Source organism: Mirounga leonina, unplaced genomic scaffold (assembly GCF_011800145.1).
Source record: "Mirounga leonina isolate KUSES-001 unplaced genomic scaffold, KU_Mleo_1.0 Mir_366, whole genome shotgun sequence".
Lineage (NCBI taxonomy): Eukaryota > Metazoa > Chordata > Mammalia > Carnivora > Phocidae > Mirounga > Mirounga leonina.
The window spans coordinates 25545454-25562059 of NW_023270709.1; the positions used below are offsets into that span (position 1 = coordinate 25545454).

Sequence of the window (16606 nt, forward strand, 5' to 3'; positions counted from 1 at the left end):
AGAAAGAAAGAAAGAAAGAAAGAAAGAAAGAAAGAAAGAAAGAAAGAGAAAGATGCCCAAGCTCAGAGGAGAGAGGAGCTGGAGAATCATGACCATATAGCTGGTGTTAAAGCCACAAGACTGGTTAGTTTTCATCTTAGCTAGGAAGCTTCCAAAGAGGCGAGCCTGTTCAATTTTACCCTGAAGGAAATGCTGACCATCCAGAATTGTGTTTTGCTTTTCCTATCCTCAACCTATCCCTCAGAACCTCCTAGCCTTACGCCTGTGCAGACGACTTACTGCCTACTGCCAAATCTCTCTGGTATTTCATTTCACAGCAAGAAACGGAAGCAATGTATCAGCCAGAGCTGACACACCGGATGCTGAGAAACACCTAGCTACGCTCACCTCTCCTCCTAGGGGGTCTCACTCAGGTCCTCCGCAGTCCCTCCCGCGACTCCTTTTCTTTAGGTTTCCTTTAGGTTTCTATAAACCCAAGCTTCCAGGAAAGGCATTGGCCACGACCAGTATGGAAGCCCTAAGGTCTTACTCTTTGTGAGGATGCTAGCAATTTCGTAAGGAGATTCCTGGGCACCAAAGGAGCCCCTTGCAGACAGAGGAGGTATGGGAGACCTGTGGGGCACGGGTACTTGTCTTAGGTTCTCTAATCACAGCCACCACTTAGCACCGCCTCTGTTATCATCCAAGCTTGAGAGAACCAGGCTGCTGCAGTAACAGACCAAATACCCAGGGGTTCATGGTTGGAATGAACAGAGGCATGGTTCCATCCTTGCTGTTCAACGTGTCTGATCTCTATACAGAGGCAGATCCTGGCGGCAAGGACCACCATTATTCTGAGGACTGTCCAGAGACGGCACACAGGCAGAAAATCATACACACTAATCTTTCCGGGGGGAATCAGCTTCATTAGTAGAACTTTGGCAAGCTACGAATGAAAAGAAAACTTTCTAGTTCAAGATGGCAGACTGCACATAGGTCTATTTCCCCTTTCTAATGTTCCCAGTAAAAAATAAAAAATACAAAGAGAGGGAGAAGGCAGGCAGGACATTTGAACAGATGGAAGAAAAGGGGAATCTGAGACAAAAAGATGAATGACCTGATCTATGAGAAACAGTGCAATGCAGAAGGCGAAACGGTCAAAAGGAAAACGGAAGATGACCCTTAGAAGATAAATGGAAAAACCCTGTCACTCAGAATCCATCTGCACAGCTTCATATATCCCTTCCCAGAGTAGAGATGGAAATGTAAAAATTATGTTGCCCAGACGTCCTTGCACGTAGGATTCTGAATGCAGTTTAGAACCACTGAGATACACTCAAGTGAGATTTGGAAGTTGGAAGTGAAGCCGTGGCCCCCTCCTGATTTCCCTCAACGTGGAAGGAACAGTGAACCGGTGGGGGTTTGCCACCTGGTCCTGACCTACTCAAATTTGCGCTCAGCCTTGAGACCTGAACAGTGCAGCCTCCTATAACAAGTCCTGTTTTCCTTTTACGTCTCTATCAAATTGTCCACCGAGAATGAGAATAAAAATAGCGCTTTCCAGAGAAATGATGAAGTTACCATGTCAACCTCATACCATATACAAAATAAATCTTAGATGAATTACAGACCTAACTGTGAAACACAAAGTTTTAAGATTAAAGGAAAATATAATAGAAATATCTTTATAACCTCTGATTAGGAATAGCTTTATTAACAAGACCCAAAAAGCAAAAAGTGTAAAGAATATATAAATGATTATATAAAAATTTGTTCATTCTCAGGTATCTATTGATTCCTCAACTTGATAAACAGAATCTATGAAGACTCATCACTAACATCATATTTAATGGTGAAAGACCTTTCCTCCAAGATCAGGAACAAGATTGGGATGTCTGCTCTCCCTACTTCTATTCCACACTGTACTGGAGGTTCTAGGCGGGACATTAGTAAGAAAGTAAAATAAAAGCATACAGATTAGAGAGAAAAATAACAATATTTCTGTTTGCAGATGACACAATGTCACATACAGAAAATCCTAACGGGTCTATGAAAATACAGTTAGAGTTCAGCAAGGCTGCAAGATAGAAGATCAATATATAACTCAACTGTATTTCTATAGCAATGAACAAGAAAAAATAAAATTAAGAAGCATCATAATGAATGTAATGAATATAATGAATATTTGGTAATAAATTTAACAAAGTGTAAAATCTGTACAGTGAAAACTACAAAGTATATTAAAGAAATTAAAGAAGACTTAAATGAATGGAAAGATAACCTATTTTATGGTTTGGAGTACTGAACATGATTAAGACAGCAATATTCCCCAAACACAATTCCTGTCAAAATCATGACTGTCTTTTTTGCAGAAATTGATTATAACATTCATACAGAAATACAAGGTACCCAGAATAGCCACAAAAATCTGGGGGAAAAAAAGAACAAGGTTGAAGGAGTCACACTTCCCAATTTCAAAACTTACTACAAAGCTACAGTAATTAGGACTATATGGCGTATGGGCATAAAGACAGACAAATAGATTAATGGGATAGAATTGAAAATCCAGAAATAAACCTTTACATTTCTGGTCAGCTAATATTCAACAAAGGTGGAACAATTCAATAAGGAAAGAATAGTTTTGGGGCACCTAGATGGCTCAGTCATTAAGCTTTTGCCTTTGGCTCAGGTCATGATCCCAGGGTCCTGGGATCGAGCCCCACATCGGGCTACATGCTCAGCAGGATGCCTGCTTCTCCCTCTCCCGCTCCCCCTGCTTGTGTTCCCTCTCTCGCTGTGTCTCTCTCTGTCAAATAAATAGATAAAATCTTACCAAAGAAAAAAAAACTTAAAAAAAAAGAGGTATGGGGCACCTGGGTGGCTCAGATGGTTAAGCGTCTGCCTTCGGCTCAGGTCATGATCCCAGGGTCCTGGGATCGAGCCCCGCATCGGGCTCCCCGCTCCGCAGGAAGCCTGCTTCTCCCTCTCCTGTTCCCCCTGCTTGTGTTCCCTCTCTTGCTGTGTCTCTCTCTGTCAAATAAATAAATAAAAGCTTAAAAAAAAAAAAAAAGGAAAGAATAGTTTTTTCCATAAATAGTGCTGGGAAAACTGGATAGCCACAAGCAAAAGAATGAAGTTGGACCCCTACCTCACACCACATACAAAAATTAACTTGAAATGAATCAAAGGCCAAAATTATAAAAGTGAAACCTATAAAACTCTTGGAAAAGAGATATATGTATCTTTGTGATCTTGGATTAGGCAACGGTTTCTTAGGTATGGCACCAAAGGCACATATAACAAAAAGAAAACTAGACAAAATAGACTTCACTAAACTTCTAAACATTCGTGTTTCAAACCATGCTATCGAGAACATGAACACACAACTGACAGATGGCAGGAAATATTTACGGACCATATATTTCATAAAGGACTTCTACTCAGAATTACAACTTGACAATAAAAAGACAAATAGCCCAGTTAAAAAAAAAATGTGTGCAGGATCTGAATAGACAATCTCCAAAGAAGATACACAATTGACCAAAGAGCACATGAAAAGATGCTCAACATTATCAGTCATTAGAGAAATGCAAACCCAAATTACAATGAGATACCCTTTCACACCCACCAAGATGGGTATCATCAAGTATCTCTAATAAACAAGTCTGGAAGATGTGAAGAGATTGGAGGCCTTGTACATTGCTGGCAGGGATTTAACATGGTACGGCGTCTCAGAACAGTCTGGGCCCTTCCTCAAATGGTTAAGCAGAGTTACTAACTCCATTCCTAGGTATGGAGTTGGAAATACATGTCCACACAAAAACCTGTACGGGAATGTTCACAGTAGCCAGAAAGCAGAAATAACCCAAATGTGCACCAACTTAAGAATGGATAAACAGGGGTACATGGGTGACTCAGTCGGTTCAGCAGCTGACTCTTGGTTTTGGCTTAGGTCATGATCTCAGGGTCATGAGACTTGAGTCCCACGTGGGGCTCTGCACTCAGCATGGAGTCTGCTCCAGATTCTCTCTCTCTCTCCGTCTGCCCCTCCCCCTGCTCGCAGGCGCACTCTCTTAGACAAATAGAATCTTAAAAAAAGAATGGATAAACACAATGTGGATTATAGCGGTATATCCATACAATGGAATGTTGCTGGCAATGAAGAGACGAGGTCGTACTACAACAGGGATGATCCTAACAACACTGTGTCAAGTGAAAAAAGCCTCATACATGTTGTATGATCCTATTTATATGAAGTGTCCAGAATAGGCGAATCCATAAAAATAGAGAGTAAATTAGTGGTGCCAGGGACTGACAGGAAGGACTGCTTAATGGGTATGAGGTGAAGAAGATTTCTGAAATTAGATAGGGTGAGGTGTGTATATCTGTGAATATACTAAAAACTACTTAATTATATAAAAGACTGAATTTTGTGGTATGTAAATTATATCTCAATACAGCTGTTATTTAAAAGAAAGTGCATTGGGGGCACCGGGTGGCTCAGTCAGTTAAGTGTCCGCTGTTGGCTCAGGTCATGATCCGGGTGGCCTGGGACCGCAGAGTCAGGGTCCCAGCTCAGCAGAGAGCCTGCTTCTCCCTCTCCCTCTGCCACTCTCCCATGCTTGTGCTCTCTTTCTGTCAAATAAATAAATACGATCTCTAAAAAAAATAAAAATTTTAAGTGTATTGAGCACCTACATATGCAAGGCAGTATTCTAGGTTCTTCTCTTGAGGAGCTTATATTCCAGTGGGAGGCCCAGATAAAGTGTGTCCCGAGATACATAAAGAGTTTGCAGGTTTGACTGTGCAATTAGTCTTGGTAAATCATGCAGAATTATAGAGACAAAGAAAGGTTCTAGGAGGAAAAAAAAGAGGTTCTAGGAGGCTTCTAAGATATGAGTTCTGATTTTCAGGAAGGCAATAAAGGGGATTTCTAGAAATTGCAGATTGAGATCTGGATGCCAACCTCCAGGACACTGTAGAGTGAGACACTGAACAGATCATTCATGAGCACTTCAGAAAGGAAGCAACGACCAATTCCTAAGTGTGGTCTTTCAAAGAGTAGGACAGGCGAGCCGAACTCGACTGTTTTTCTCTTCCTTCTACTTTTCTGCTCTAAATTTTCTATAATGATAACAGTAACATATCTTTAGTGACAAAAGAGGACTTTCTCTTCTTTTTAGTTGGCTATTGTTGGGATGGTGTCAGAGAGAAAAAATGCTATAAGCATGACAGGCTGTGTGACAAGATACCCTCTGTATGCGGTGGAGAAAGGCACCATGAGAGATCACTGACAGCTGGGGGTAGTGATTTCCTGCTCAAAATTTCTGCTGAGGATTTAGAGCTCAGTCATAGCCATGGATGGAACCACAGTGAGAATAAATTGGGAGGGAGGGTGGTCAGGTCTGGGTGAACATATTTATTTCCCTCCCACTTTCCCTCCTGCCTTCCTTCCTTCCTAAACAGATCAGGATGAAGGAATGAATGATACAGGGAGGGGTCCACAGCAAAGAGCCTTCCTAAGTCATGAGCCATGGCCCTGGCAGAATTAAGAAACCAACCAGATGGGGCGCCTGGGTGGCTCAGTCGTTAAGCGTCTGCCTTCGGCTCAGGTCATGATCCCAGGGTCCTGGGATCGAGCCCCGCATTGGGCTCCCTGCTCAGCAGGGAATCTGCTTCTCCCTCTCCCTCTGTCTCTCCCCCAGCTTGTGCTCTCTGTGTCAAATTTTAAAAAATTTACATAAAATTATCTGAAAAACTATTAGTTAATACCCACAAATGATCTGGAAGAGGAACATTTAATTGTGTGGGTCATTTATATTCATTATTCAAAAAGTATTAAAGACTACAAATAACAGCATAAAAGTTCACCAGAAGAGTGGGAAAAAAACATGTAGTGCTAGACAGCATCAGCAACGACTGTAGAACATAAGCAATGAAAATATGTAAATAAGTCAGTGGAGTTTTGCCTTTATAAAGTCTAAATTGTTCTAGAGGAAGCACTGGTTGGAACTGTCATGTATTTTCACTTTTTATTTTTTTACTTTCAATGCAATAATTTTTCAAAGTAACCCTCTGTTTTCCTGTCTCCTAGCCTCGAAGTTCTCTTCTTTAAATTGCTTTAATTTCAATACGTCGTATTTGATTCATACAAAAGTCATGAAACATAAAATCATCCTGCAGGTTGTTATTAAAAGCCTGGACAAGGTCCAAAATGCATTCCCCATGTCCCCATTAGGTACTCATCAAAGTACGTATTTATTTGATATGATCCTTGCATTTTACTGTCTGTGTTCGTTTCCTGGGCTGCTATAACAAAGTCCAATAAACTAGGTGCCTTAAAGCAAGAGAAATCCATCCTGTCACAGTTCTAGAGGACAGAAGTCCACGATCGAGGTGTCAGTGGGGCCGTGCTCCCTCGGAGCCTGGGCACAGCCCTTCCAGGTGCTGGCTGGCAGTCCCTCCCATCCCTCGGCTTGTGGAGACAGCCCTCTGGCTCTGCCTCTGCTGTCCCGTGGTGTCCTCCCCGTGTGCCTCTACGTCCACACCTCCCTCTTCTTACAAGCCCATCAGTCCTATGGATTACGGCCCACATTGCTGACCTCGTCTTAACTCGATGACATCTGCAAAGGCTCTGTTTCCAAATAAGGTCGCATTCCACAGGTAGAGAGGTTAGGACTTCACCCTATCTTTGGGTGGGGGGTGGGGGGAGGGGGGCGGGAGACAGTCCAACCCGGAACACCATCCTTTGTACTTTTCAAAAGATGGGCTTTCTGGAATTTGCCCCCTTATCCTAACCCATGGAGTACCAAGAACAGAGAGCATTTTCCAGGTGTAGGGGGGGAAAAAAGCCAAATATCTTACGGTGAGAAGAAAGAGTAATTCTGGCCATCGGATACTAGGGGTTTTCTTTCATCTCTGCAGGCCAACTGACAACCAAGGTGGCATCCATGACAAAGGAGCTCGGAACATGTGAAACATCTGTTCCAGAACATGGATCCTTTGTCCCTGAGCTAAAATTTTGATCCAGGGGCGCCTGGGTTGCTCAGTTAAGCGTCTGCCTTCGGCTCAGGTCATGATCCCAGGGTCCTGGGATCGAGCCCAGTATCGGGCTCCCTGCTCTGTGGGAAGCCTGCTTCTCCCTCTCCCACTCCCCCTGCTTGTGTTCCCTCTCTCGTTGTTTCTGTCAAATAAATAAATAAAATCTTTAAAATAATAATAATAATAGAAGTCCAATGCACTCAAAAAAATAAAAACCAAAAAAAAATAATAATAAAAATAAAATTTTTGATCCAGGGGATAAGTATGATTTTTAAAAATTACATACTGCAAAACCCCAAAGAGGTATACCCTAGAACTGGCTTTTCTTGGTTGTATGTGTGTCCGTGAGCTCTCCCCGGACGGAGCCTTTAAACAGCATAACAAAAATGTACACTGAGGGCGCCTGGGTGGCTCAGTCGGTTAAGCAACTGCCTTCGGCTCAGGTCATGATCCTGGAGTCCCGGGATCGAGTTCCGCATCGGGCTCCCTGTTCGGCGGGGAGTCTGCTTCTCCCTCTGACCCTCCTCCCTCTCATGCTCTCTGTCTCTCATTCTGTCTCGAATAAATAAATAAAATCTTAAAAAAAAAAATGTACACTGAAAAAGTTATAATCAAATCATACTAACGAATGACTATTTTCTTCTTTTAGGTTCTCCTTCCATTTATTCAATATGTGTACATTTACGTTACCAAAACTATCATCTGAAGTTAATACAGTTCTTATTTTCACTTACTCGTCCGTCAGAAAAATGACTCTTCGTTGTTACATTCTGCATAACTATTCTTTTTTTGTTATTTTGCAACGGTTCCACTGAGGTGATTATTATAATTTACTTCACCATCTCCTTACTGTTCAACAATTAACATTGTTTCTGATTTTTTACTTATATAGATAATGCTGGAGTGAAATGCTTCTGCAGGCTCAGAAAAAAAGCCAGTCGCAGGTCTCCTGCCTGAGGGAAAGGAAAACTGCGCCAAGGGGCCTCATCTTAGAGACCCGCGTGCATCTGCTGACCAGCATCTTCCTGCAGGCTCAGGCTGTACCAATCGCTTGTCCCTTGTGCGGTTTACTGACTAACAAAGCTAAGGCGGCAAACTCCTGCTTTTCAGAACTAGCAAGCTCAAACAACACAGGGCTGCGTTTCTATTTCCACTTAGCCACTGAGGCTGCCCAGGATGTTCTCTTCTTTCTACGATGCCTCCTCCAGGACTTCGCGGTCACTATGACAAAAACTGTCTGTGGAGGCAGCCTTCGACCTCAGGGGTGACGGTGGGCCAGGGGTACATCATCTAAACATCTCGGATTCAAGGAGTCAAATAAACAGCAGAGCTAGAAAGGAACTTGGCGATTTCCTGCTCATTTGGGGCGTGACTGGATAAAGCAGGTAAAAGAACAGTTCAAAGGACACATAGACAACATTTAGAGATAGGGTATATGCTGGGAGGAAGAAAGCTAAAAAGACAGTTACACTTAAATTTATTTGTGCATCGATCGGTCAACTGCTAGAGTAAATATTTTACCATCTTTTCTAAACTGCTGCAAAATTAAGACACTGCCTCTCGGCCCTCACACCGTAAACAACGCCACTTTTATATTCCTGGAGACACTGCTCCTATATTTAGAAGAAAAACTAGAGCAGGTAAAACCTTGAGTGTACATCATGGGGCTTTAAATAATCTCCCTAATGATGGGAATAGCTCAGTTTTCAATTGGCTCAGCACTTTTATTTCTCCCTAAATTCAATTCTTACCTAATGGGGTCATCACTGCTACCTAAGTAAATGCTTTGTCCCGTGCTATAATAATTAAATTAGCACCTCTCGAACACCTGGCAAGGGCAGGCTGGCGAGTGGGCAGGGAAGCCCCATCAGTGCTAGGTGATAGCCAGGTCCCGGGGCTCAGAGCTTGGTGTGTCAATGAAAGCGAATCCGCTTTGTGTCAAATTCTGAACACAGCTGGTGATTACTGTAGGGCCCAAGGATGGGCTGCCCCCAAATGTGCCACTCTGTCATATTGATTATCCTGAATAAAAGCTACTTAAAAGACAGCCTGCACAACCAGGACACGCAGACCTTTCTCCATCTCCCGTGTGAAAGGCACCCTCCCTGTACCAAGAGGTGAGGAGACATCCTTAGCACCAGAGATGGGCAGTTTAGAGCCTAGAAGACTGCATAAACACCTCTTGTTACTGTTTACTAATTTACCACCCCAGCCCAAATTCTGTTTAGAATTCCTCACTAATCAAAGCTTCCAAAGTTAAGTTTTCTTTGTCCTATCCATTTCTCAAAGATTTATTGTCTCTTTGTCTAAAATGTATAAAAACTGCCTGCCTTGGTCATTTCTTTAGGTCTCAGTTTCATCATTGGGCCTCCATGTACACATGTAATAAAACTTGGATTTTTTTTCCTCCTGTTAATCTGTCTCTTGTCAGTTTAATTTTTCTTGTCAATTTAATTTTTAGTCTAGCTGGAAGATCTTGAAGGGTAAAGAAGAATTTTTCCTTCTCTTTGTTACTAAACTTCTGAATCTGGCAAGCCATTCATCAATTTGGAGACTGTTCAGTCTTTCAATTCTATTTATCAGCAGGCCTATGATCAGCTAGCCAAATAAAGTTTTCCTTTAGAATTTAACTTCTTGGCATTAAGTAAATAATTTGTTCACTTATTCCCTATGGTAGCAAAGGGAAAAAAAGTAGAATATTGTCAGCTATTAATCTATCCTAATTTTTTTTTTAAAGATTTTATTTATTCATTTGAGACACAGAGATACAGAGAGAGAGAGAGCATGAGCAGGGAGAGAGGCAGAGGGAGAAGCAGGCTCCCCGCTGAGCCAGGAGCCCGATGCGGGGCTCGATCCCAGGACCCTAGGATCATGACCTGAGCCGAAGGCAGACGCTCAGCCGTCTGAGCCACCCAGGTGCCCCTTAATCTATCCTTCTAACAACAAGGAAATAAATGGTTTGTAATATTTATCATCACCATCATCAATATAACAGCCATTCATAATAGTGCTTATATTCACAAGGTAATTTTACATACTTCATATCATCTGAGCCTCCCCATAACAATCTGAGAGGTAAGAGATTGTGATCCTCAACAGGTGCGCAGAGTATTCTGTCTGAAGTGGCCGAAGTTCCGTGGCTCACCACTCAGGAGTCAGTTTCCAATTTCTCCAAAATGAGCTTCGAAGTTTTCAACAGGTAGGGAACATCCTCGCCGGCAAATGAAGGAGATGGAAGGAGATCTAGACAGCATGTGCAACTAGGGGCCGAGCCAAGAACGTAAAAACTTGGCAATGTTTCAGCACCATATCCTACGCTCTAACTTTCTCCCCTGGAAGCTGATAAAGTAAAGTAAGTTCTAGGAAATCTGTGCCAGTCAACACAGAGGATTCCCCAGGACTTCACTGGCAACAGAGGTAATGCCTTACAAGTACAGTGTAAAATGACGCCCTATTAGGAGATCAGATTTAAGGGAAACACAATCCAGCCAGTGTTGGGTTTTAAACACAGGAAGGGCAGTGCTGTGGAATGGGGAGTGAGCAGATTCTGTGGGGCCCCCAAGGGCAGATCAGGGAACAAGGGGGAGAAAATACAGGCCGAGAAAAAGGACCGACCCCCAGCCCCCATTTGTTGGCTTTCTAAGAATCCGGTGAAATGGTGAGATGTTTCCTCGTCATCAAATCCACCGCATTAATGAAAGAAACACAGACATTAGGGTTAGTATGACCAGGCCGGTGACGACCGACTAGCAAACTTCTTAGAAGTAGGTGCATCCCTGCGCAGCAGACAAATACACAGCTTGACAGGCACGAATGCTGAGAGCCTGTTCCCAGGCGTGGCCCGAAGCATGACAAAGATGTGCAAGGCTCAGTCTCTTTTTCAACACAATTACAAAGACCGTACTGAGAGACATGACCAAAGAGATGAGTAAGTGGGGATGAGACGTGGTTGAAAGACGACAGGGCGTGAGGTTCACAAAGAAACGGAGTATGAATTAAAACTCAGCAGAATGCTGTCAAGTACTTAATAGGATTCATTTGTAAAAAAAAATAAAGAGGCAAAACTATATAAGGATATTTGGGGAATTAGAAGAAAAAGCAAAGGTAGATTCTAATACTCATTATAGAACAAAAACTATCTAAAATATAAGAACTAAAATGACATTTCATTATGGCTTACTCTATAACAAACTAGGAGCAAAAAAAAAAATAACCCCAAACAAACAAAAAAACCCAAAACAAAACAAAAAAACAACCCAAAAACAATGGGATGGCAATTATGACATAATAAATACTATCATGACAACTATATGTTACTCATGAGGAGGAAGATTTACCAGAATGTTCAAAAGACTAACAAAATAATTAATGCCAATAGTGAAAAAAAAATGAAGGAGAAGGAGGGAAAACAATCTGGTTTCAAATGCAGGGGCAAAAAAGTAAGTTGGGACAGTTAAGGAATTAGACACTATGAAAGACAAGGCAAAATATTCAAAATATTCAAAAGTATTCAAGTTCCACGGAATTCAAAAGTGTTCTCCCAACGGCATTAATTTAACACCTGTTCTGAATGAACTCGGCGCTAAATGCTGGGAATACAGAAACAAGGCGGGTTTGCCGGGGACTGGCCTGGCCGACCAGCATGGGGACCCTCCTTCCAACAGAGGAATGGCCAGGCAGGACACAACACACGCACACTCCCCGTAATACACACTGCTACAAGCCACGTGAGTTCTAGAACACGCGGTCTTGTTTTATCTGCGGCAGTCTCTTTTTCTGGGGGACAGTCCGTGCTCTAGAGAAGTGGTAATCCACAAAGGATGATAAAAAGATGTACAAGTAATCTTACCAGACCTGCCAAAACCAAAGAAGGAGCATCACAGCAAAGACTAAGGCACAAGGTTGACTGTGGCCCTGCGTGCAGTCAGGAAAATAGTCAGGTAGACGAATTGTAATCAGCAAGGGTGACAGGCAAATTCTAAGGCGGCCTCGTGACACTCATCCAGGGGCGCTGCTCCCGTGATTATGTTAGGATTCCTGGCAAAGATAATTTTGCAGATATAATGAAGGTTACTAATCAGTTGGCTCGAAGACAGGGAGACTGTCGGAATAATCCGAACCTATCATCAGAGCCCTTTAAAAGAGTTCTCTCCCTCTGCTAACAGAAAGGGAAGTCAGAGAGAAGATACGGAGCATGACAGAAACATTCTGTTGCTGGGCCTGATGATGAAGGGAGCGATCTGGAAAGAACCTGAGAGCTGCCTCTAGGAGCTGAGAGCCAGGGCTGGGACAGCTGTCAGGGAAGAGGGCTCTCGGTCCTAGAGGTGCAAGGCATGGGCTTCTGCCAAGAGCCTGAATGAGCTGGGAGCACAGTCGTCCCCACAGCCTCCAGAGGAGAAGGCGCTCAGCAGATAAGCTGATGTGGGTCTAGGGAGACCCTCATTCATGCTAATACATGGATGTTGTTTTAAGCCCCTGAGTTTGTGGCATTTTGTCCTGCAACAATAGCAAACTGTTACAGCAAGAAAGACGGTGGACATCCACTGACATCATGAAATACTACGGAGAGCCTCACAGACACCACCAGAGAGACCAATGAACAGGGGCCAGAAGAAAGCAGAAGCATCCCATGGTGAGATGTAAAGCAACCAGGACTGCCCGGGCATGCCTCTTCACAGGGACTCTGTGTTGGGAGTTTTAGCTCTGTTCCCTTCCAAATGACCTTGGTAGAACTACGTTAGCTGTTGGAAAGGACCTTCCCAGGACTTTCCATATCCAGGCTAACTGGAGTATATGCATATACAACAACAACAAATCTTTTTTATTAACACACGGATAAACTTCTAGGCAGAAGCAATGCAAAATCTGTCTCTTTCTCTAAAATAAATAAATGAATCTTAAAAAAAAAAAGGGGAGAATGGTCAACTGAGTGGAAGAAGACTAGGATAATAAGGTCAAAAAGTTTCTTCAGATTTGGGAAGAGCGGGTTCAGCATAAGTGGATAGAAAAGCCCAATGCAAGAGGGGGAAGACTAGCTAGTCAGCAGAGACGCATAAACACATATGACAGGGACTGGGGATCTCAGTCCTATAACGAGAGAGGTCTTTTACTCCAACAAAACGTGAGGCATGTGACATCTAGAATTTGGAGGTTTTGTAGCTTTAGGACAAGGAGGTTGAAGATACTGAACTAACAAAATATTTCAACCTCCTGATAAATACAAATACACTTGAGAGAGATGATAAAGATAATAGTTCTTTTAAAGGTAAGACATCTTCAGAAGCTGTTCTGAAAAAATTTTAAAGAAAGACAAGTACGTTCTATTGATCAGAAGACAGTGCGGTTATACATCGTCTACTTCGGTTTAATGACAAAAGCCAAAAAAATGGTAAGGTATGCTGATAGTCACAATCCTAGAACAGTAGGATCATCATCATCCTAGAAAGGTACAACCTCCTCACCTCATGAAGAAACATACTGCAAAATGTAATACATAAAATTTGTGGGTGGCAACACCGAAGTCAATTTGTTAATCTCCCCTTGATTCTCATAATTCTGGTGCTTTAAATTATGGCATGGAACAACGCCATCTTTAAAAATTCGTGTTGAGGTCTGAATTACGCCCTTACTCTAGCTATACTGCTTAAATTAAACAGATGTTTACTAGAATCCCTTGCTCTTTTTGAACTTGCGGAAAAGAATGTGCAGCTGGTTGGACATCGAAAAACCTTCCAACAGCTAACATAATTCTACCAAGGTCATTTGGAGGGAACAGAGCTAAAACTCCAACACTGTATCTTTATCTACCTGTGTATTATTTCTTTAAGAAGCTTTGCTCTGAAACTCAAGCATCCATTGTTAAAAGACTCTGAAAAATGACGCAAAAGTAGATGTTATTTTGGCCTAAGCCTTTTTACCGCTTAGCGGAAATAAAATAATTTCTCACTATTGAATTCACATGAATAGTGTCTAAAAATACAGATTTAAAAAAAACAAACAGAACAAGAACCTACTAATTACTCTAGGCCTACTAAAACAAAACTCCCTCCTTCCTTGTGGTATTACTTATCTGGAATTACATGCCTTTAAGATTGTGATTGTATTTAGCCCTGTTGTTTTGTTGTTATAACAATACTGCAAAGAAAAATTATGCATTTTATGATGGATATCATAACAGTCAGAACAAGCTTTTGTCACATCAAAATAATTCCTAGTGCCAAGTTATTCTGAAGACAGAAAATACTTCCTAAAAAGAAAACTTATTTCAAGAATGATAATAACTTTTATTGATGTGTTACTGCATGCCAGGCAGTGAGCAAAGTGCTCCTATCAGTACTACTTTATTTAATTCTTAGAGGAATTCTATTAAGTAGGTCCTATTATTGCCCCCATTTTACAGATAAAGAAACTGAAGCTTAGAGGGATTAGGGAATTCGCCAAATGTGACACAGCCATAAAGTGGCGGGTCCACGACCAAACCCAGGCCACCTGACCTGGCAATCTACATCAACTGTCCCCCAACGTGAAAGAGTCGTGCCTCGCTCTACATATTTATTTAAAGAGAATGCGTCTTCCCTGCTTGGCTAGAAAAAAATTAAGTCAAGAAAATTTGACAGCAAATCCATTCTTTTACATTAAGAAGTTACTGAAGCTCTCTTTTGACTACTTTTAATACGTAAAGATTTTGGCTGAATTATTTTTGTTTTGCTGAAAGAAAATTAAGGCCCCTCATGGCAAGGTGTGATTAGTCTACTGTGGTTCTAAAAAGTCTTGCTATGTGTTCACATCTCTTTCTCAAATTACAGAGGAATTCATCTTTCTCTATGACTCCTACATCTGTGACTGAATTGATTATCTCCAGTTTTCCTCGTTTATATGAAAAGTGATCTAAAATAATAAAAACAGAATAAAATATTGTATTTGCCGTAACTTCAGTGGTCTCCATGATTGTGGTCTTCTTACCACAAACAGTTTGAAGTGTTCAGACAGTGAACATGCATTTCAGGAATAAAGGACTAAATACCAAGGTTCACCTCAGAAATCCTTGTTTTTGGAGAAGGAGGGCTGTCCACAATTTGCTTTTTCTATTACCAAAAACATCATTCAACTTTTTTACGTAAGCACTGTTTAAACCAATAACATTTAACCCACAAACAAAAATGTTCGGATAGGGCGCCTGGGTGGCTCAGTTGGTTGAGCGACTGCCTTCGGCTCAGGTCATGATCCTGGAGTCCCTGGATCAAGTCCCGCATCGGGCTCCCTGCTCAGCGGGGGGTCTGCTTCTCCCTCTGACCCTCTTCCCTCTCGTGCTCTCTGTCTCAAATAAATAAATAAAATCTTAAAAAAAATAAAAATAAATAAATAAATAAATAAATAAATAAATAAATAAAATCCTAAAAAAAAAAGGGGGGGGTGCCTGGGTGGCTTAGTCGTTAAGTGTCTGCCTTCGGCTCAGGTCATGGTCCCAGGGTCCTGGGATCCAGCCCCGCATCGGGCCCCCTGCTCTGTGGGAGGCCTGCTTCTCCCTCACCCACTCCCCCTGCTTCTCCCTCGCCCACTCCCCCTGCTTGTTTCCCTGTCTCGCTGTGTCTTTCTCTGTCAAATAAATAAATAAAATCTTAAAAAAAAAAAAAAGTTCGGATAAAGAAACCAACAACAAAAATGGACATGAGTATGTGTATCATATTCTTTGCTCTTCCCATATAATTAAGAGAAAGGATGATGGAAAGAATGGGGACTCTCCTAATGTCAGTCCGATGCTCTTGATTAATAGTATCTTTTTTTTTTAAAGATTTTATTTATTTATTTGATACAGAGAGAATGAGAGACAGAGAGCACGAGAGGGGGGAGGGTCAGAGGGAGAAGCAGACCCCCCGCCGAGCAGGGAGCCCGATGCGGGACTCGATCCCGGGACTCCAGGATCATGACCTGAGCCGAAGGCAGTCGCTCAACCGACTGAGCCACCCAGGCGCCCCATCAGACAATTTTTTTTTTAAGATTTTATTTATTTGAGAGAGAGAGAATGAGAGACAGAGAGCACGAGAGGGAAGAGGGCAGAGGGGGAAGCAGACCCCCCGCCGAGCAGGGAGCCCGATGCGGGACTCGATCCGGGACCCCAGGATCATGACCCGAGCCGAAGGGTCCACCGACTGAGCCACCCAGGCGCCCCTGATGAACAGTATCTGGATCAATAGCCATTCCGTGGAGCAAGTTCAGAGGGCAAGGGAGGTTGAGGCTTCGGATGACGGGGAGGGACAGAGATGACAGCAAATCTCACGTAACTGCTACTGAACGCAGTTTAAAGCGCGCGATTCCCGGGGCCGGGCACAGACCCCACCCTGCGCGGACGCCGCCCAGCCGCGCCGCAGCCGGGGACGGCGCTTGCCCGGCGCCCCGCGGGGCCTGCGGGAACTGCCCCCCCGGCCTCAGGGCGCCGGGACCCCGCCTTCCGCGCGGCCTGGCCCCCGCCGCCCTCGCCTCGCACCGCCCGGCGCGCCGAGCCTCACCTGCCCGCGCCCGCCGGCCTGGCGCGCCCACACAGCCGCTCGCACGCGCCGCCGCCTCACGGGAGGGGCCGCCGCGCCGC

At 43.1% G+C, this 16606-nt stretch overlaps 1 protein-coding gene across 1 annotated transcript in view; it reads right to left on the reverse strand.

The window, feature by feature from the left end:
• KIAA0319 (KIAA0319 ortholog) overlaps window positions 1-16581 on the reverse strand; it is a 96800-nt gene extending 80219 nt beyond the window's left edge. The window contains exon 1 of the mRNA XM_034985780.1: window positions 16527-16581. The gene's annotated coding sequence lies outside the window, so the exon portion shown is untranslated. The remainder of the gene's footprint in view (window positions 1-16526) is intronic.
• Window positions 16582-16606: the final 25 nt, after the last annotated feature.